Genomic DNA, 17,988 nt, shown 5'->3' with positions numbered 1-17,988 from the left:
TGCAGGTGGTTCTGTAACCTAGGATACTGCATCACCTACACATTTATATTGAATTAACATCAAACTTGTGACTCTCCCACGCACATAAACAACTAAAGAAAATAAAACATTACGAAAACATGAATATAAGAATGTAAAACTGATGATGTATCTATAAACAAGAAACAAACTATACATAATGATAAAACCGAACAGGTCTTTTCCTTGCACGTTGGGGTTAGCTTTTAGATTACTCTGGCAACATCTTCTCTAAAGAGGTATCCAACTGCAGGTCCACGGAGCTGCAGTTGGATATCCTATTAAGATTCCAAATGGTATTGTCATCAGTTTTCACTGCATTCTGAAGTAGCTTCCTCACTCTACAAGGCTTACTGTATTTGAAACCTTTCCCACTTTTCCTTGGAGATTTAATTTTAATCTAATAACCCACTTGCACACTCTTTTCTTTAACAGCCTTCCTCTTGTCATACAACACATTGGCTTACAATGTATTTTCTTCTTCTCTTATTTCCCAATCTATTAATTAACCAACATGCTCATCCACCTTCTCCCTTTTCTCATTGAACCAAGCAGGGCTGAACTCACATCTGGAAATCCTCCCTTTGAACAAACTAAATGGAGACATTCCGGTTGTTGAATGTGGTATCGAACTGTACTCTCTTACTTTCTTTCTCATACTCTCTTCCCAATTTGTTTCACACATAAGAGACTGCTGCAAACTTTCTTTCAACACCTTTATAAAGCATTCTATGACACCATTACATTCAGGATGATATAGAGCCGCTTTCTTATGTTTCACACCTCTTATCCTCAAAAATTCCTTAACCACCGCTGAAGTAAATTGAACTCAATTGTATGTGAGAACAATGGAGGGAAAATCCTCCCTCTCAAACAGTTTCTCTAAGAAGCCAATCACATCTTTTGATTCAATAGAGTTGACCATTTTTATCTCAGGCCACTGCGAAAACATTCCCAAACATACCATAACATACTTATCATGGGAACTTACTTTCACCAGTCCAAGTATGTCTAAAGCAATGTCTACTCATGGTCCAGAGGCTCATTCTCCAATGACCATTGGCTGTGTCCTGCACTTTAGCACTTTGTCACATCGTGTACAATCCATGCATTCTCTTGCTTTCCTTTCTATCATCAAGTCCATAGAGGGCCACCAATAGCATTCTTTTACTCTCTCTTTAGTCTTCGATATGCCCATATGACTCGCAGGAGCATTTTTTACTAAAATACTCCTTAAATCTAAAGGAGGTACAAGTTTGTTCCCTCCTAGAAGTATTCCATCCACTACAGAAACTTGTTGGGAACTTCTCAGAACCCCAATATATTTGTTTTTCACACTTGACTGTGATCAACCAACCTTCTAACACCATTTTTACCACGCTTTGTAAACACACATCACTTTCTGACTTCCTCTTCCATTCCTCTTCTTGTATGACACCTTCAGTCCCAAAGCAGGCATTTACATTATTGTCATAGTTTTCCCCAGAAAAGCTTCCTTCTTGTAATGACTCGTCCTCCTCTAAAAAACACATATAATCTTGAGAGACAGTCCGCCTGCAGTCTACTTGCACCTGGTGCATACATTAATTCACACTCAAACTTTTGAAGCACAATGACCCACCTGCGAATAAGACTTGAGATCTGATCTACACCTTCCTTTGCAAAGACCTCCTTGAGTGGTTTATGATCTGATTTTATTTCAAATTTTCTCACCAAAGAAATTTCCTTAACTTCGTAACAGCCCAAAATAATCCCAGAGCCTCTTTCTCAATGACTGAGTAGTTGATCTCTGCACCTCTCATGCCACGTGAGATGAAAGCAATAATTCTATATACACTATATGACTGCTGTAACTATACAGCCTCCAAACCCTTGGAGTTGGCATCCGTCATGACGATAATATCACCCTTAACATCAAAACTCCCAAGATTCAAGACTTTCTCCAAGGCAGACTTCACATCTCTAAATTCAGTTTGAAACCCATTAGACCACAAGAACTCGTTAACTTTCTTTAGCAGCAACCTGAGAGCCACTGTCCTTTCAACAAATTTAGGGACAAATTTATTATAAAACTCAGCCATGCCAAAAAATGTGACCAATTCTTCTTTGCTCTTTGGAGAAGCAAGATTCTTTATTGTGTCAACTAAAGCTTTCTTAGGACAAATTCCAGAACCAGTGATTAGGTGCTCTGAATATTCTATCTCAGGAGCACAGAATTTTATTTTTTCTCGTTTAAGTATCAAACCACACTTCAACAGTTTCTCCAACACTTCACGCAATCGTTTGTTGTGCCCTCCCACATTTGCTCCCACCGCCAGTATGTCATCTTGATATATTTTCACTCCGACCACTTCCTTTAATATTTCACCACAGCCCCCTGAAAAACAGAGGCCGCTGATATAAGACCAAACGAAAGTCTTAAAAACTTGAAGGTACCAACGGGAGTGGTAAAGGTGGTGAAATCTTGTGATTGATCAGTTACTTTTATTTGGTGATATGCTGAACTGAGATCTAAAGAAGAAAATTACTTGGCACCGTTCAACAAGCTGAGCATCTCACTGATGTTGGGAAATGGATAATGATCCACTACCACGGCCTTAATAAACTCCCTCAAATCAACACATAAACGAGCTTCACCATTGGATTTGCGAGCTATCACCCCAGGTGCTACCCATTCTGTAGTTTCCACTTTTTCAATTATTCCATTTGCAACCAGTTTATCCAATTCTTGTTTTATACTATTCCTAATTCCCTTGGGGACATTTCTAACTTAGTCTGCCTTTGGGCAAGCATTGTTTTTAATCTGATCTCTTGAACATAATTTTTTAAACACCCTAGCGTATTCTCACAAACATCTGAGAACTCATCCACCGGATCATCACACCCCTTCAGGACACTGCTGAGAGTTGGCATTTCTCTCAAACGAACCACAGGGTTAGGATTTGCATCAAGAAATACATACAGATCAGGCTGGTGAAACCAACTTATCAGTGAACCCTCTTTCACAGACACATAGTTGACGCTAACTTATGTAATTCAGTTTTGTACTGCTCAACACTTTGGCGTGGCATTCTCCCTTCCAAAGTGATATAGTTCGAGCAAGGTACTCAACTTGGGACATAAAACAAATCAAGTTTTGTCACAGAAATCTCATATTCATTTAAATCAGCTACTTTGTCCCCTGACAATTGTGGAAGGTGTTCAAACACTTCTTGCCCTTCGAGCCAAGACAATGTAACAATAAAGAGGTCTTCTTTTCCGCACTCAGAGAAGCGTCACACACCTTGCATAGGGTGCAAAGACCATCTTCCATTTTGACCACTTTAATGGTGGTTCCCCGCGAGAGATCAAAAAGAATGGTGGTTTAGCAATATTTTGCATACTGCTTTAACCATGCCAAACTCACAATATGAATAAGGTAAATCTTCACACAAATAGTAACTATTTTGCAAGTTATTCAGCCCTCTGTTTGCAAAATTGACTGGAAAGACTACTTGATAAAGAAGACGACGCACTAACAAGTGTATACAATATCCACAAAGTACCTATAGGCAATCACACCTAAAACTCAAGTAGTGCATGTATCACTGACACACGCAGGATGAAACGTGGTGTGCGTGTCACCTGTTGATGAACTTGGCTGGCACTACAGAGTACTCGTGCTTTATCAGGACACAGTGTGCGTATCACTGAGACACGCTCAGTTCCATGAGAGGGCCTGGTGAGTTTTTCAGATATCTTTCACCTTTTTTAATTAATTGAGTTCTAGGAAAATGAAGGTATGATTGACCTCTATTAGGAACTGTGAATTATAGGTGGTGGAGTTCACCAAAAAAGGGTTTATTCAATTAAATATATTTTCTTCTTTTGGTACTTTCCTTTGGAGAGATGTATGTTAACTTATACCCATACATCATGGGCTTCAATGAGGTGGACAAATAAACAATATCTTCAGGAGAGAGAGAGAGAGAGGAGAGGAGAGGGGAGGAGAGGAGAGGAGAGGGAGAGAGAGAGAGAGAGAAAAAAAAGCGAGATAAAGAGAGAGAAAATGCCACGCCCCAAGCTATGCTGTTTCCTGTTTCTGCCTCTCTGTCTTTTTTCAATTGACTTATACAAATGTGAGCCTTCTCTTTGGGCCCCACTGCTTAGTACTCTTAGTGCAGTGTCTGCAACTTATTACTTGGTAGGCCAAGTCTTTAAAAACAAAGGGAACAATGGTTACCCCCATTGTAATAGGCCCATTTCCTTAACCGGTTCGGTGGTCAAGAGAGCTGGTCGCATTTTACTGGAAAAGCTATCGACTTGGGCTACTAAACTTTGTTTAATTTCTGACAATGTAGTTTCAGGGCAAGTTGGGGCACTCTTGATCAATGCCTGAGTATTCACCTAATAATACTATTTTACTCTGACCAAGCAGGGCTCCACACAGCCCACCTGTATGGAACATAGTTCAACATTTGATTGCATAAATCTTAGTAAACTCTGATCCATTATGCTTTTATTAGGAGTAGACCCCAACATTGTCAATTTTTTTAATGATTTCCGTTAGAACCTTTCACCAGAAATAGATTTCAGTTAGGGGGAGAATGTATGAGCCGAATGTCAGGTACAGATCCTAAAAGCTCACTTGCCTGATTTTTAACATTTTTAATCACTCGCCATTTATTTTGCATCGCAGCATCTTATAGCCTGTTTTAAAACTTATTCTGGACAGACACTCACGCCAGGCCGCCTTCCAAGATCTCCTCTCCGTTCCAACGCGGGCTTGCCCGTTGCGTGGAGAGAGGTAGATCTGACGGAAGCGATCAGGGGCAGTTCCGGGTCCACAAGACACTTCCGGTTTTCACCGGAAACGAGGTTGGCGCTCTAGCTAGTCGAGCAGCCTTCACTATTTAAACTGGGGCCTGACACGACGCGCAGCGGGCGCGCCGGTGGCGCGCCAAAGGCAAGCCCGTCTGCGCCCGTCCGTCGCCAGGAGCCAGGACCCCTGGTCATTTTAATCCTGATAACCTTGACATCTCCTTTCGACCCATACCTATGCTCACCTATACTAGAGAAATCCTGCTTAAGCTCAGACCAGCTTCCCAAAGTTGTCACCTCGGAAACTGGCCAGAAGGGCCGTTTTCTTGCAATATGTGTAAGTACCAGCCCAGACCTCTACAGAACACTAAAACTACACCTAACTCTATTACTACTAGATTACCTCTTATCTCTGAGTCACGGCCTCACACGTACACCCTTCCCAACTCACCCTACCATACTATATGGAAAGGCCTCCTAGCAAATGTTATATCTCTCCCCCAACTTGCCACTGCCATCTGGGATCTCTTTACGGATAATAACCCAGACTTGGGGTTTCTCACGGAAACGTGGATTAAACCCTCAGCGGTTCCTGCAATCGCTCTAGCTCTCCCACCCGGCTTTCGAATTCAAAGGCTTGATAGACTAGAAAGAGCTGGGGGAAGTTTAGCCATAATTTATAAAGAACAGATACCAGTTATCATACTCAACCAGTTCTGTTCAGAATTATTCGAATGTCTTATCTTTAAAATTGATCTACACCCCCAACAGAGTTGGAAAGGAGCCCTGGTTTACAGGCCCCCAGGTCCAATAAACGACTTCAATAGTCGCCTTTCAGAATTTATCTCACCCCATATTGTTGCTACCTGCAATTTCCTACTTTTAGGAGATTTTAATATTCACAGTGAGGACCTAAACAATTTAGACGACAGAACCTGTCTAGAGGACTTGGCTTCCCACGGGCTTCTCAAACTCAACAACGACCCCACTTACCTAGCATGGCACACCCTTGATCTCATTCTTTCTAACTCTCAATTAATTGAATATAGAGATACTCTACCGCTTACTTGGTCAGATCACTCTGTAATAAATTTCCATCTGACAAGACCCTCCATCACATCATCTCCTATACCCCTCACAGATAGATGGTACAGACCATGGCATAAAATCAAAACCCACCACCTTGCCTCTCCTTTTCTGACATGGGACATTGACACTCGCAATCTCAATGTCGAACAACAACTACGCCATTTTAACAACATTATCTCCTCTGTCCTGCATGAAGCGGCACCTTTAAAACCGGCTACTCACCCCCTCACAAACTCTACTGCTACAACTGAATGGTACTCCCCGGCCCTACGTACCGAAAAAAAGGGGGTGCAAAAAACTGGAATGCACCTGGTGACTCTCTCATCTAGAACAAGGCAGAATTAGATACAAATACGCCTTAGCAGTTTATCACAATAACATTACAACAGCGCGCAAAATGCACATTACTCAACAATTAGAACAGGCTGGATCCAACTCGAGGGATTTATTTAAAATAGTAAAGGCCTATTCTAACCCATCGGCATGTGATACTGCGGAATCCCCCTCGCAGTCCATATGCAATGATGTTGCGGCACATTTTACTCTTAAAATTGATTCCATCTACCAGAAAATTATCGCAGCTAACACTTTTTCCCTTCCCTCCACGGTCTACCCTCCTGATACATACACCACATCCGCCAAACTCCACACTTTTCCCCAGCTTCAATTGATGGAAGTTATAGCCCTTATAGAGACTATGAAATCTGGCTCACTTATGGACACCATCCCTGCCAGTATTTCTGCTAAATTTGCGGAACAATTAGCCCTCCCCATCTGCTCTATTCTTAATTGCTCTCTTAGGGAGGGTCGCCTCCCCTCGGCTTGGATAAATGCACAAATTAAACCCATACGCAAAGACCCCAAGGTCCCTACTACTGAAATCACTAACTATCGACCCATATCCCTTCTACCCCTACAGTCTAAGCTCATCGAGAAACACATTAATAGACACCTGTCAAATTATTTGGAAACACACCAACTTCTGGATATTTCTCAATCAGGGTTTCGGGCTAAACATAGCACCGAATGTGCCCTTATTGAGGTCACTGACAACATACGCATGGCTGTTGACAATGGTAAAGCAGCGCTCTTAGTGCTGCTTGACCTGTCAGCAGCATTTGACACCATCTCACATCACATCCTTCTGGAAAGACTCCAAGACTTAGGCATTCAGGGGCAAGCACTGAGGTGGATCACCAACTTTCTAACAGATAGAACACAAACAGTCACCATGGGATCTTTTACATCTGCCACTACTAAAGTGAGCAAGGCGGTCCCGCAGGGATCCTGCCTAAGCCCGACCATCTTCAACATATATGTCACCCCTCTGGCCAGACTCATGAGATCCTTGGGATTCACCCCAATTTCATACGCTGACGACACTCAGCTCCTTCTAACATTTGATAAAAACACAACCAACATTGATTTGTTGTTCTCCGATGGCATGAAATCTATCGCTGCCTGGATGCGTAACAACTATTTACAACTTAATGGGGGCAAATCAGAGATCCTGTTGTTTGGTGGAGCTACCACTCATTGGTCACCTACATGGTGGCCGGAAGAGCTTGGAACCGCCCCTACTCCCAAAGAAGTGGTTAAGAACTTGGGTGTTAGGATTGATCACAGACTCACCCATAGCACACATGGCAATACTATTGCAGGTTCCTGCTACTACATTATTGACCTCCTGCGAAGGATTTTCCCCCTCTTACCCTCCTCCACAAACAAAACACTCATGCAGGCCCTGATACTGAGTAGGCTTGACTACTGCAATGCCCTGCTGTTTTCAGCCAACGAAAGCGCTATTCAGGTGGTGCAGAATACTGCTACCCGACTCACTAACAATGCCCCATCTAGAACACCCTCTGGACCCCTCCTCAATCAACTCCACTGGCTCCCCATAAAGAAAAGGGTAAAGTTCAAAATAGGCTGTATTATTCAGAAAGCCCGTAATGGCAAGGGCCCCGTGTATCCCACCAACAAGCTCTCCTCCTATACCCCTGCACGAACTCTCAGGTCCAGCACTTTGCATTTGCTCACCATTCCCAGAATCAAAAAGGCACGTAGCGGTGGCAAGGCATTCTCTTATCTTGCCCCCCTATTCTGGAATAGCTTGTCTTCTCAGTTACGCTCAGGACTCAATCTGGCACAATTTAGAAAAATGCTAAAAACCCACCTCTTCTAATTTCTCCCTTTGGCTCTGATGTTCCTCCGTCCTCCGCGCCGAGATACCCTCATGGGTGATTCAGCGCTATACAAATCAATAAATATCAAATAAAAATATCAAATATGACCTCTTTCAAACTGGAAGAGAAAAAGGTGTCTTCCAAGGGTGCATCTTGATCACTTTTTCATTCCATTATACATAAATCATTTATAAAAAGTTTTGATCTTGAATGGACAATATATGCCAACTGTAGGTGACAGCAACATTCCAGTCTTATAGTATGACAACAATGCTTTACCATTCTCTAGGATGGCCAACAGCCTGAAATGACTGTTCGTCTTAAATGTTACTTTTATAGGCAGCCCGGACTTAAGAACTAGTTTTAGTAAGTCACATTTTATGATTCTGGACTTAGGTCCAGAAATCTCGAGCATTTAGAATCAAGGAGCCACTTATTGGTAAGGTCCATTCCTTATCCTATCTTGTGGTCAAGTTTGACTCATCTAAAAACTGGTCGAGTTTTTTTCAAGTAATCGGCCGCTCTTCACCAGATCCATCTCTGCTGTTTTTGACAAAGCTTGGTAATAGGCCTTTTGAAGTCATGATCAAGATTTATTATGCTATGTGTGTAACAATAGTTTCTTGCGGATATACATTTGGGCTTATGCTAGCCATTCCACCTTGCAAAATGAGAGATAATTGGTTTTGCAGATGCCTTTTGTCCTTACCTCAGATTTGCTCCTTATTTGTTGTTCATGAGAAGCTTGGTCAGGGCTATATATCTGACCTTATTAAATTACGACCTTCTCGACTCTGGCTTTCAGTCTGACTTAAGCCTGGACTAAATCAGGCAATATTCAAGCACTGTCTTAGGTTGAATTTGGTAATTAAAATTCCTTTGTAGGTATATCATGGCCTGCTTACAGGAACTTGGGTGTATTGACTTGTTTCTTGAGCCAGACTCTATTCTTAAATCTGACTTGGAATGGACTAAAAATGCCATTCTAGTCGTTAGATCTGCCCTTGAAGAAGTAGTAGAATAGTGCAAATGGTGAATTGGATCCTTTATTCTTCTATAAACTGTGTCCTCTATCGAACCTTTATTAAATATTGTGACATAAAACAGCCATCGATTCATACTAAGCAGATCAAGACCAAATTTGATTCACTGCCTACTTTGTATTCATAAGGAATGGTCACATTTTTCTGCTCTCATTCCTTGTCATTGTGATCTGGCGTCACCTCAAGACACCAGGCACGAAGGGGCCTATTAGGATGGCGTGCGGACCTTAGTCCATCCGCCATCCTCGCGGTGTTGGGATTGGCTTCCAGACATGCGGGGGTCCCGCACAAGGAATTAGGATTCGAACGCCACCCTGGAGGTCGCATTCTGCATTTGAACAGAATCGCATGACAGGCATTTCGCTGCACCACGTGGCTGGCACCACGCAGTGCCTGCCACTTGGTGGAGGGACCTGCAGGGGGTTACCATGGGTACCCCACCAAGTGCACCTATACCCAACCGGGGCCCGCAACGGGCTCCCAAAGCCAGTCCCCGCCAGCCCTTCCCACATGGTAATATGGCTGGCGGTGCTGGCCCAGCACCGATTGCCGACTGGCGGAAAAGCGGCAGACGGACTTTGTGTCCGCCACGATACCCCCCGCCATCATAATATGGCGGGGGTATTTCTCATAACTGTCTCCACTGCCGGCTTGTAGGTGGCGATCGTTACGCCATCGTAAGGAGCCCCTTAGTTATGTTTTGCGCTTTCTATAAACAACTGTGGAAACGTTTTCTCAGGCCATAACCTAAGAATTTGACCTAATCTATCTGCAGATGTTTCTAGATCGTTATACATGTTTTACAGTTTTCAGAGGTTGACTGTCAGTTTCTAACTTTATTGCCTACTAATTGTTTTTAAAGACATGTTACCTTAAATATACTCATTGTGGTGACTGTTTCTGTCTATAATACGATGTGACTGTTCTTATTTTTTATTGAACTTAATTTTTTAAACATGTTATTTTTTATATTTGTTGATTATTCAGAATAAAGTTTAATGAATTGAGTTGAACAGGGGGAAATTTGATCATGTAAAAGAAGTAGTTCTCTCTACATAAAGCTCAGATACTCAGGGATCTTGGAGGCTCTTATCAATTGTGAATAGGAGGCACCATGAAGGGATGCACTTTCAACTTCTTTCTGAAGGAGCTACTCTGATCCAGGCAGTATTGTGTGAATCTTATTTTGTACGCGGTTTACCCCTGGAAGAGCAAGAATTTATGCCAGCAGAAGACGAGCTAGGGTATGTCTGTGGCCTAAAAGGACAGTGCCCCAAGTGAGTCTACTGAGGAGATCTTTCACAAGGTGCTGGAGTCATCTTAAAGGTAGAGCAGGAAAAGAGATACGACAGCACACAAATGAAGGAAGGCCTTGTGAATAAAGTTTGGTCTGAGCAGTACTTGAGAACATTTAGGAAGGAACACGGAAGCACCTCAGATATGGGTGGTTTGTATTACAATCACTCATGGACAGAATGGTAACACCTCTAATACTCAAAGAGCTGCGCATCCTGGTTGTAACACAGCATGCCCAAGACAATTGTTTTGTTGAGTTATACCAGTATCCATTTCTTTTTTAACTGACTCAGTCCAGAGAACCTGTGAAAGTAGTATTCGGATGGGTTAGCACCACAGTGCAAACAAAATTTCCTAACCTGGTTGCACGACTGGTAAGAAGTTGAGGTTATCTTTTTCAACAAATCATCCCTACACCCTGAAACCCAAAAGTATGTTCTAGGGCTGCCAGGAACACTAATTCCACGAATAAGGCAGAAACTTGTTTTAAATGTTGAACTAGTAGTAACTTAACTTTACTGATAGTAAGTTTACTGTAGTAAACTTACTAGTAGTAACTTACCTTTGTGAATAACAAAAAGTAGCAAAGTAATACTTTTGGTCTAAGTTTAACTATATGTCTAAACTTAGCCTACAGGTCTAAAGTCATACTTTTGGTTACCTTCAATGAACAAGCTGCCAGGAAACAAAACCAGCCTGGTACCAGTTCTCTCGTCTAATGAAAGTCACACATTTCGTCCAGAAAGGGACTTCAGAACTGCTGCACAAACCCTTGTACTCTCGCACTTGGATGGTAATGCCTTGCTCTAGAGGCTCCCAGATTCCACAATGGCATCCTTTATGTGTATCATACACACACCACAGCATGTCTCTTCCAAAGCCTGAAAAAATATGATCACATCACTACCATTGCCTCCAATTGCCAAGCCCGCACCATCTTCAAAACCTGCTGCATCATTTACAAAGCTATCACACCCAGCACCCCTGCTTATCTTGCAGGTAAGCTCCCCATCTCTGGTAGTTTTTGGCAAACCCACAGCCAGGACACCATAAGACTGTAGACTAAGAAGTGTAAGAAAGAAAAAACAAAAAAGCAGTTCATTTGCATCTATGCTCCCAGGATCTGGAACAACATCCTTGTATCCATATGGACCACTCCAATGTTGCTCCAATTTAAGAAAGAGTTGAAGACTCAGCTCTTTAAATAACACTATGTCACAATGCTTTGACCTTCACTAACCTGCTACCTCTCCTATTACTTGTTGACTTTATGCTTCGTCTTTGACCCTGTACAGCTCTCCGCTGCATTCTGAATAGGTTTCTGCTATGGAAATACCATGTACATGTATCCATCCATACAGATGGGCATACGGTAAGCAAGATCCACATTGGGCAAGCACCTGTGCTTGACATTAATATTAAAGCAAGCCTATCTCACATTGATGGAGGCTTTGGCACATCAATATTCCCAGAAATAAATACATTATGCTTCGAGATTCGATTTTCATAAACATTCATTTAGCAAAAGATCCCTGTAAACTGTTCTGAGGCAAAGCCGATTTTGAGATTGATGCCTCACATTGAGCCATAAGCGTAAACAGCTATTCCTCGTTGTCCAGAGAGCCTAAAGCTGCCTCCCATGCTTCTATCAGTTAGTTAAAATTGTCAGGTGAATTAATCTCTTGAGTTTAATACATGTGGGACACTTTTCCCAGCAAAGGAAGATGAGAAATCACCAGTTTGGCCTCCATGGGACTACACTCTTGGACCGCCTCGAGGTTGGATATGTGGGGAATAGTGCGTTTCTGGGTTGCAAGTACCTATAAAACTGGGATTGTAGTGCACAAGCTGAAATTTGACATTGTCTCTTTCAGATAGCCACCAGCAGCTCTAGAATCTTATCACGTATTATCCTGGGAGCTGCTTCACTGCTTTTTTTCAGGCTCTCTGAGCGCAGTTTAGACTGAGGTTCTTGAGACAAGAAAGTATATTTACTTTCTATCCATTGGAGCAACATTCCAAGTCTTTAACAAGCTTGAGCATTTTCATCATTTGAATATGTTCCTCCTTAGGAACCAAGAAGGAGGAAAAAGGTCACATGCCTTTTTGACTCATATAGCGGGCAAGATTTTGTGTTTGGCTTAACATGTACAAGTGAACCCTCAAGAACAGAGCAGGCAGAGGGTTGTAATTAAGGCCAATATATGCCAACACACCTAGACTGTAGATGTAAAATCACATTAAGCTGGGAAGGTAGGCTGTCCTATCAAAGAACCCCACAGGGGCTGATGCAAAGGGAGGAAACATGGAGAGAAATGTTGGCATTAACACCTGCCGCCATTGAAAGATTCAGTATCGAAAAGAGGAAGATTTGCAGACTGTTGATCTTCAAGCTTAGCTTGAAGAACCTTTACGAAATCAAAGAGGATTACACAAAGTCAAAACTATCAATACTAAAGCACATCACAATAACATCTGACTTCAAATACAACATAGACTACCCTCCTCCAAATCAAAACCTCACAGTCACTCTTTCAGACCCTTTATCTGATCCAAAATCATTACTGCCTCAATTTTCAATACAACGACTCAACAATTGAGGCCTGGTGACATCCCTCTCCATTCCATGACACTATGCTGTAATATTGGAGTTGATTTATTGATCTATTTATATCAGGTTTTTGTAAAGTGTGTAATTATCTATAAAGGAATGATGATGGGGGACAATAGTTTACGAAGAAAAGAGCCAGACTTCTAATGCCTTCTTGAAAGGCAGGATATTATTGATGGAGCTGAGATGGTGAGGGGAAGTGTATAAACTTGTGTTGGAAATAAAGAGAACCACTGTGATGAAAGGTCTTGAGAACCATGTGCAAAGACTTGAAATTGGTACTTTTAGGGTCAAGTAATAAGTGAAGAGAGTTGTAGTGAATAGAGGTAGAGGAAAGGAAAGTAATGTTGAAGATTATACACATTGCAGCATTCGAGAAGCATTGAAAATGCTGCAAGAAGAACAATAGCGATTGAGGTATAAAGAGGTCCAGTAGTTCAGCCAACTTAAAATGAATGCTTCTGCTATGAGATGGTAATAACCAAAAGTAAGAAATGACTGGATCTAAGGATCTTCATATGGAGAAAACAAGAAGAGGAGACAGGATTGTGAGAGAGAGGTCCTATTAAAAAAGTACTCGGAGATTGTGGAAGGAAGAGACGGGCCAAGTTGAGAGGGTCCGAAGTCAGAAGGCCAGGCCTGGGGTTATTTATACCATCAGGAACTCAGTTTTGTCTGTATTGAGTTTCATAGAATTGTTTCCCATCAAGGCGAATATACCTCAAATACACATTTGAAAAGTCTCCAAGCTGGCAGGAATTGATAGTCAATACCGAACTGTCATCTGAGCAGCACATTAGGGGGTAACTGGCAGACTGGAAGACTTGGGATAAGGTAAGAACATAGAGACTAAAAAGTGTGGGGCTTGGAGAGAAGCCTATGGTACCACGTAAGAGAGATAAGATAAGATAAGAGAGATGTTCAAAATCAGATCGAAAAGGGGCAAGATGAACAGTCCGATCCCTACTCGAAAAGAACGAGGAATTTTGCCCTGGATTCATGATGCCTAGACGCAATCAATGAGACCATCAAGAGAGACTGTACAGAAGGCTGTAGAAAAATCAAGGAGAACTAGAGCATTGCAGCTCCCCTGGTCAACAAGCTTGTGGAGGTCGTATAGAGATCAGCATTGAAACTGTGCTACCGGAATGACAAAACTCAGGCTGAGCTATTTTAAGGATATCATTGGTCCTCAGAAATGTAGACAACTGTTTGTTGATTGCGTATGACATTTAACTTACGACAATCGGCCCACGTTTTGCATTCACCTGTGCTTCACCAGGAAGAGTGCGCCCTGGCACTCTTAGATATTGAGCAAGCATCTTTGGGAAGTCTTCCGGGCCATAGGAGTCAGGGCTTAATTTTTTAATGCGTGCAGCTTTCATACTCAAAACCTTGTGCCAGGATCAGAGTGGGGCGGCTGGTCTTGTGGGCCTTTCGCCTACAACGAGGCACCAGACAGGGATGTCCGTTATCAACATTAGTCTTTGCGGTGGCAATGGAGATCCTGGTGGGAAACTTACATGTGGGGTGTCATGCCTGCCAGTTCGCCGGACGCTCTGAGAACCCCTAGGGGCTGGACAGGCCGACGGCACGAATGCGCGAGGGAGGACAAGTAGACCATAAAAACCAACTTCCCCTTGTACACAGCGCTTCGCGCTCTAGTGTATCGGGACTACGTCACGTCACTTCTGGGACTTCGTCGCGTCACTGCTGCAGAGCCGCCTATCTCCGCGTTCCGTATCTCATAGTTGTCTGTTCCCCTGTTCCTGTAGTGTTCCTTCGCTGTTATCCCAAGTGGGGGATCCTGTTCGTTCTAGCACACGGAGCTAGTTTGCTCTCAATCCTCCTCCTCCATCCTCCTCCGTCATCCGCATTCCTCATTAAAGTTCCTCATTAAAGTCCACATTTGTAAAGCGCACAATCACCCGTAAGGGTCTCTAGGCGCTGGGGGCCGTCAGGAAGATTAAGCGAGCTATTGCCCAGAGTCACATGGTGCTGGGCTAACCTGCCGCCGGAGCCGGGGATCGAACCGTGGTCCCCAGATTCCAGCGTCAGTCGCCCTGGCCGCGGCGCCACACCTCTTCCACATTCCCGACGGCTTTGGAGGCTTTGTGTCCCTATATTTTTTCCCAATTGCCGGCTTTCCTCTCCCTGTGTCTCCGGTGCCCCGTCTGTCTCTCGCGGTTCCGCTCACCGGCCGGACTTGCGTTCTGTCGGTTAGCCGGACCTGCTGAGGACGGGTCGCAGTGCTCGGTAGGCACAGGATTCGAGGGGGCCCGCGTGGGGGGTTCTTTTTGCCTTTATTATTTTTCTTGATATAGACTCGACTTCCCGGCCCTTTCTCAACTGGCAGTCGTCACAGTGCTCCTTTCTCGAAGACATGGTAACGCGCTTTTTAGCGCCCTTTTTCTTTGGCTTTATGTTGTAATTAGCCTAATATTGCTGATGCTTATATTACTGTCTTTAAGATGAAACTGCATCTTTGAGAATCATTGTATATACAAGTTACCTTTCCCAGTGTTCACCCTGCCTCACCTTGTAAGAAACGCTAGAATTCACAGCATTTACTTGTTACATTTGGTGCTAATAGATAGTAACTAGCTGTCTTCTAAACAGGTCGGGGACAGCCCTCTTTTTGTACCATCAGTGAGAGGAGAAGCACATACATTCACTAGTAGGAGTTGGAGACTCATAACCTGCATTCCTTAAAGTGATACTCTCTGCATTTCATGACTAGAGTGAGGTGAATACACATAGGTTGTGCTATTCATAGTGCTTATTTGTGACTTGTTGTTTATTAAACTACACACCTTCTTTCTAGCTACTGCTTCCAGAGTAAAGGGGCCAATCCGTGTAGTCCTGTTCTTCCCTGCCTTCCCTTGTTTTGTTCCCTCCTTTCCCTCCATCTCACCATTGTGTTCTAGGGTTTGTTAGACACAAGAGGTGTGAGGGGGGAAGGGTTGGGCCAGTCTTCAGTTCCTGGCACTCCTGCAGAAAATACTCTGGGACCTTTACATGGGGATGGAGACATTCGGGATCAGGCTGGGGGAGACTAATCATGTGGTGTCAATGTATGCGGAAGACACTTTGGTGTATGTCCAGATCCGGTAGCTGCAATTCCGACCCTGCTGGGTATCCTGGAGGGGTTTGGCCGTGTGTCAGGCCTGCGGATTATCCCGGGAAAATCCAAGTTGGTCCCGATGAGGAAACTGGCCTTGCGTCCTGATGAAGGATTACCAGAGGTAGGGCTCCCGAGGGTGAGGACGGCTCCCCGATACCTGGGAGTTAGATTAGCGGAAGCAGCCGACCAATACCTACATAAGCTGCTAACGGACCTATTATGGGGACTCAAATGGAAGCGGGTCAGTCTGGTCACTTTACAGAGAACGGTGGGAAATGGAGGGTTAGAGGTTCCATGTTTGGAATATTACTATGCGGCCTCGCAATTACAACATGCAATACACTGGCTGGATGGGGACGACAATTGGGAGATGGCCCTGCTGGAGGGTACCTTTGGGGACAGAAAGTTATCGGAGTTGCTTATGATGGGAACAAGGGTACCCACAACGTGCCCATAAATTGTTCGTCATGTGGCGGAAATGTGGGAACTGGTGGTTTGGACAGTACTAAAAAGAGCCCCATATGCACCGGACATGCCATTGTGGGTCATCCAACATTGCCAACAGATTTCCGCATCCACTTCGGTGAGGAGGTAGCAGGAGGGTGGGTGTTTGAACATGGGCAACCTCTACAATAACGCACAATACATCACACATGAGCAGGTAACGGCAACCTTTGAGCTGGGTCCGGGACAGATTTTGCAATATTAAAAGATAGCAAGGGTAGCAAGGGAACTATCGCCAATGTTCCCAGACGAACCTCGGGTCTCTAAAGTGCTGCAGACTATGATGGAAATTGGCAAAGGGTGATTTCTCACCTCTATCGTGCGATACGGGACGACAAGGTGGTTGTGGCGCTACCAATCCAAGCGAAATGGGAAGTACTCATGGGGGACCAGATTACGGAAAGGGAATGGACCAAAATTCATGAGGGGGCTAAACAAGTGAGTGTGAATACAAGGTTCAAATAAATCCAATTTAACTATATCCATCAAACCTATCTGACTCCTAGGGTGCTACATAAGAAATAACCAGAGCGTTCAGGGAAGTGTCCTACATGTGGCGAGAGGGAGGCTGCATCTATCCACAGGGTCTGGACTTGTCCTGAACTACAGGAATATTGGACGGGGTGCTGACCATGTTGCAAAGAGCACCAGAATGGGATATAGTAAAGGAGATCCGGGTGGTGGTGTTGGGTTTACTTCCCCGACCTAAGAATAGGAATCTTAGCAGGACATTTGTCCTCTTGGGACTGGTGCTTACGAAAAGGCGGATTGCCATTTCGTGGTTAGGCCGCAGACCACCCAAAGTAGCACAGTGGAGGCGGGACATTGAAGAATGGGCGACTGCTGAAGTGATTTGAATGCAGCAGACTAGATGGGACGAAAAGTTAGAAGAGGACCTGCATGCCTGGAGGGCAATGGTGACGGAGCTGACAGTTGGGGAGACGACCTGTGAAGATGGAGAGGAGGCTGAAGAAGGTGTAATAGCTGGTGATGAGCCGAAGGGCGAACAGGAGGCGGAAGGGTGGGAGTAGCGGGGTCCGGCCGGGCAGTTCTTAGATAAGGGACAGGAGGTTAAGTGACAGAGTCATGTAACCTGCGACCACACAACAGACATGGAGAGGGGTTGGGGGGGGAGTTTAGTTGGGGGAAGGGTGGGGGAGTGGTAGGGGGGTGGGCAGATAAAGGGTAGTTCATAAACTCGGAGACAGGGACCACGGTCAATGTACTTGGGATTAATAAGGAGATAATGGATGTAACTGAGTACAGCTATATGGTCCATAGACTACGGACTGCTGTACGTGTTGACCTGTTGTTTTA

General features: G+C 43.9%; 1 long non-coding RNA gene across 4 annotated transcripts in view; it reads right to left on the bottom strand.

Moving 5' to 3' along the window:
• Window positions 1-17,988, bottom strand: part of LOC144756284 (uncharacterized) — a 540,171-nt gene that overhangs the window by 510,274 nt on the left and 11,909 nt on the right. The window lies entirely within an intron of this gene.

The sequence above is a fragment of the Lissotriton helveticus genome, chromosome 5_1, assembly GCF_964261635.1.
Source record: "Lissotriton helveticus chromosome 5_1, aLisHel1.1, whole genome shotgun sequence".
Taxonomy (NCBI): domain Eukaryota; kingdom Metazoa; phylum Chordata; class Amphibia; order Caudata; family Salamandridae; genus Lissotriton; species Lissotriton helveticus.
The sequence above is the reverse complement of the archived record's forward strand: the minus strand, read 5'-3'. Positions and strand labels throughout refer to the sequence as shown.